The sequence below is a fragment of the Saccopteryx bilineata genome, chromosome 3, assembly GCF_036850765.1.
Source record: "Saccopteryx bilineata isolate mSacBil1 chromosome 3, mSacBil1_pri_phased_curated, whole genome shotgun sequence".
In the NCBI taxonomy this organism is placed as follows: Eukaryota; Metazoa; Chordata; class Mammalia; order Chiroptera; family Emballonuridae; genus Saccopteryx; species Saccopteryx bilineata.
Genome location: NC_089492.1, coordinates 228,447,264 through 228,452,190, shown reverse-complemented (window position 1 = coordinate 228,452,190; position 4,927 = coordinate 228,447,264). Strand labels below are relative to the sequence as shown.

Below are 4,927 nucleotides of genomic sequence, written 5' to 3'. Positions count from 1 at the left end.
CCCAATTTTCTTGCATTCATAGTGAATAAAGCATTCTTCCTTCCTTCCTTCCTTCCTTCCTTCCTTCCTTCCTTCCTTCCTTCCTTCCTTCCTTCCTTCCTTCCTTCCTTTCTTCCTTCCTTATTTATGCTAGATACAGTGCACTTTACTGATAGTACACAACAAGGTAAGGCTGTCTAAGCCCCTCCCCTTCTCCAGCAAGATTCAGATGGAAACTGTAGAGGTCAGGAGATTATCAGTGTATTGGGAGATTGATATGGGGCAGACTCTCTGGCAAGTGAAGGACTCTTTTCTTCTTGCTGGAACTGGTGGTCCAGGGGTCTCTTACTCTTTGGTAGTTATGTGGACCCATAAAGTATAGTACTCTGTTGCTATAGCCAAATTCATTGTCATGCCAGGAAATGCGCTTGACAAAGGGGTCTCTGAGAGCAATGCAAACACCAGCAGCAAAGGTGGAGTAGTGGGTATCACTATTAAAGTCATAGGAGGCAACCTGGTCCTCAGTGTACCTCAGGATGCCCTTAAGGGGACCTTCTAATGCCTGTATTACTACCTTCTTGATATCATTCTACTTAGCAGCTTTCTCCAAGTGGCAGGTCAAATCGACAACTGACACATTGAAAGTGGGCACACAGAAGTCATGCCAGTGAGCTTCCCATTCAGCTCAGGGATGATGTCCACAGCTTTGGCAGCACCAGTAGAAGTAAGGATGATGTTTGGGGTACCTTGGCCATTATATCACAGCTTCTCAGAGGGACCATCCACGGTCTTCTTGGTAGCAGTGATGGTGTGGACTGTGGTCATGAGTTCCTCCATGATGCCACAGTTGTCATGGATAAAGTTGCCCAGGGGGATCAAAAAGTTGGTGGTGCAGGAGGCATTGCTGACAATTTTGAGGGAGTTGTCATACTTGTCTTAGTTCACACCCATCACAAACATGGGTACAACCGCAGAAGGGGCAGAGATGATGACCTTCTTGGCTCTATACTTTAAGTAAGCCCCAGCCTTCTCCAAGGTAGTGAAGACACTAGTGGCCTCCGCAACATATTCAGTACCAGCATCACTCCATTTAATGTTGGTGCAATCTTGCTTCTGCAAGATGGAGATGGATTTTCCATTGATAACAAGCTTCTCTTTCTTAACTTTGATTGTGCTTTTGAACTTACCATGAGTAGAATCATACTGGAACGTATAGACCATGAGTTGAGGTCAATAAAGGGATTATTGATGCTGAAAACACCCACTTGGCTAGAATTAAAAGCAGCCCTGGCAACCAGGTGTCCAATACAGCAAATCTGTTCAATCTGACCTTCACAGTTGTGTCTGCTGGCACTACACAAAAAGATGTGGTTGTCTGTATAACAGGAAGATCAGAGAGCCTCTCCTTTTTAAACAAATAAAAAATAAGTGCTAGTATTAACATCAAATATAAGAATTTTAATACCTGTTATTTTTAAAGGTGAATTTTACAGATATGTTTGCTGTAATTACATGTGTATATCTGCATATATATGTACATATGTACAAATGTATATGTATATGTGTATATATATTTCTTTTTAGGAATAACAAGAACTGTTTTTGAATAAATTTTTGTAAAGGACTTAGCTCTGGAGTAAAACTAGATGAATATAATAATCATATAGCTATCATAATAGGTTAGAATTTATTTAATGTTTACTTCATCCTAAACATAGCTCTAGGTACAATATATACATTATTTTATTTATTCTATGTTTTACCAGCATCAACAGGTGAAAAACAAAGTCTTATTTCTGTAATTCACTTAACTTAATCCACTATGTTTTCATTAACTATTTGGCTGTCCTCCTGGAGATAAGCCTTGGTCACTTTTGTATCTTGATTATGGCAACTCTCTTTGGGGTAAAGTTGTTGCCAAAAAAGAATAGGTAACTAAAAGGTGCCTATGAAAAGCTTGTGCCAATGAAGTCTTCATTTATAGTATTTATAAGGATTGATGTCAATGGTCATTGATACCATGGTTATACACTTATCCCATATATGTGGAACACTTCTGTTGCTGGCATTAATAATTGTGCACATAGAAAATAAAAATACTAATTCCATTTGAATACTGTAAAGATTTATGTAATAGTAATAATTAGTTTGCTTTTGCATTTTCTGTTTCAGTGAATCACTTGGTCAGTCTGCTCCTTCCACAAATAAATGAATACACATAATAAAACAGAGCCATATGGGTCAAATTATTACAACTCTTGATCCTGAAGCAAAACAGATTTCCAGACAGTATCACAGAGAGCAAACCCATTTTATGCCATTTTATTTCCTCCTGTTTCTCTGACTACCCCATCTAGATGAAGAAAATCTGATAAGAATAGTATCATTCCATGAAAAATTTATTGGATAATGTTTTTACATTAGGTATTTTTCACTTTTTTTGGATTCATTCAGTAAAAAAGTCATAACAAAATTTAATAAAAATATTTTTAAAAATCGTCATTCTGTTTACTATAAAATGTAGAACAATGGCTTGTGTATGTTCTGCAGTGATTTCCTGTATATAGAAGTGAACGAACACACTGAAAAGCTGATATGTGATGGGTGGAGGTGATAAATATTCATAAATACTAAAACATTTTCTTCTCTATGACTTATTCCACTTTACTTATTTCTACTTGCTGGAATGGTAGACATATTAAAATATTAATTTTCCGCTTTACTGGAATGATTTCAGAGTCAAGTGCCAATAAAATTCTGAACATAAATATGAAAAAAAAGATATAGCTCACTCTAATCCTCTTCAATGCTTTTTCAAAACTATTTATGTGCTTTTTTAAAAAAACAAAACGATTTTAAAAATTTTAATTGCTTCCAGAGACATTATGTATAATCAAGTAAAGATGTCATTGTCCGGTGAAATACTGGCTAGTCCCCTAATATAAGCTTCTAAAACAAAAGGTAGATTTTTGGAGGCAGGGCAACCTGTGAGGATCAAGGCCACATTTTACAACCATAGAGAACAATTCTTCTATACTCTTCCCTTTTTAAAGCTATTAGCGCATTTCAATTAGAGGGATAGGTTGAAAAATGCCATGCAAGGCAACTCTATGAATGTGTGTGAAACAATTGCAAACCCTTAGCAGGCTTAGAGCACTGAACATAAGTAGGGTGTAAAGCTCTGATGAAGACATTTGTCATTGTTACTGGCCAAAGGGGTTATAAACTATGGATTATGAATTTAACTGATGTCAACATAAGAATGTTCAAACCTGTAGAGAATTTTTGTAAAAATTTATGTGAGCTGGAGAATATACCTAGAAGCAAGATCTCAGCAGACTGAGTTAAATGCTTTCTGAAATAACAGTTTGCAGTTTCTTTTATGTATTTGAGATTAAGGAGGGGAGTGTAGGATGATAATGTGAAGGTGGGAGAAAGTGAGATTATGATTGGATTACCTCTTGTATGCTGTTGAAGTTGTAGGGGTCTGAAAGGGTACTTGTAAGACTGGTGGCTGTGGCCATGCAGGTTTCCATGGATTCAGGCAGATGGTAAAGGAACTGTGAAATCAGAGGATGGTGGGCCATTCCATTTTATAGAGCCTCTCTCACAGGGGCAGATGAGCAAGCAGGCAAGGAAAACTGCTTCTCTCTCTCTCCCCCCTCTCTCTTTCAAGACTGATGAGCAAACAGGCCAGGGGAAGAAAATCTCTTCTTTGGCAAACAACAGCAAAAATGTCACCCTTCCCAATGGTGGCAGGCAATCTGTAGTCTACTAGTTTGCCCTACAACAGTTGTGTATTAGCAAGAGGGGTCTTGAAAGGAGGTATTGCAAAGGTGTATAGATGCACAGAAAAAATGGATAGAGCTTGCTTAAGGCAAATATAAGCCTTTTATTAAAGAAGTTATATACCTGGGCATGACTCCACTAGGACCTACCCAATTAGAGATTTATGATTATATCACCCCGTGAGGTTACTTTTCACAGAATTCCCTCTTTTTGTGCATACTGATGTGAATGAAATGTCATGATTTCTATCAATTTTTATTTTATCCTTTATGATTTTTCCTTTCTTCACTGTTAAATCTAAACCAGTTGGCTTGTTGGTTATAATACCACATAGAATCCATTACCATTCCCACCATTCTCCTGACACTCAGGGTAGAGGTAAATGACTATAGTGAAGATATTTTAATAAATTTTGCTTTTAAAAATCACTTCTTGTCAATATTCATTGTTACCAGATCTAAGACCTGTTTCTACATTGGCTATTGCCACCTGAGAGCCCTAGTATACTGTATGGCCAGGGGCTGCCATCGTGGCATTCACTTGCAGGTTCTCATTGAATTTGGGTAGACAGTAAAGAACCGGTGGAGTCAGAGGATGGTGGGCCATTCTGTTTTTTGGTGTCTCACCAAGACAGGCAAGCCATATGAAAAGCAAAGGGAAAAGCAGAACACCTGCTTTTCCCAAAGAGGTCAAGGGATCAGGGAGGCCTTTGCAATGCAGGAATTAAGAGAGAGAGCTCCCAGTCTGCCCCATTTTATAGTGTAGAAATTAAAACCTTTAAGCCAATATACAAACAAAGAAGTCTCTGTTACAAAGTCACTTATCTGAAGTGTAAATGGAATTCTGCATAAGAGTGTACCGCCCACATCATGCAACAGTCAAGGATGTGAGGAAAAGCTTAGTGTTGAGAAGAAGATCATATTATTAAAAGGCTGGGAAAGGCTTAGTCTTAAAACTAAGCCGTAGGATATAAGGACCCTGCCAGCTTACAGCCTGTCTCCCATACCCCATGCAAACTATAAGCGAGCCAACATATATATTATATTTACAAACATATTTTACCTACATTGGCCATAAAGAAATTACTAAGGTGCCCTTCATAATGCTGTCCCCCTGAGCACTCAAGGGATATTACACTTCTACCTTAGGCGGACAGGTG

The 4,927-nt window shown here is 38.1% G+C and overlaps 1 pseudogene; it reads right to left on the bottom strand.

Moving 5' to 3' along the window:
- Nucleotides 1-235: 235 nt before the first annotated feature.
- LOC136330002 (glyceraldehyde-3-phosphate dehydrogenase-like) lies at nucleotides 236-1,309 on the bottom strand (annotated as a pseudogene).
- Between the last annotated feature and the right edge of the window lie 3,618 nt (nucleotides 1,310-4,927).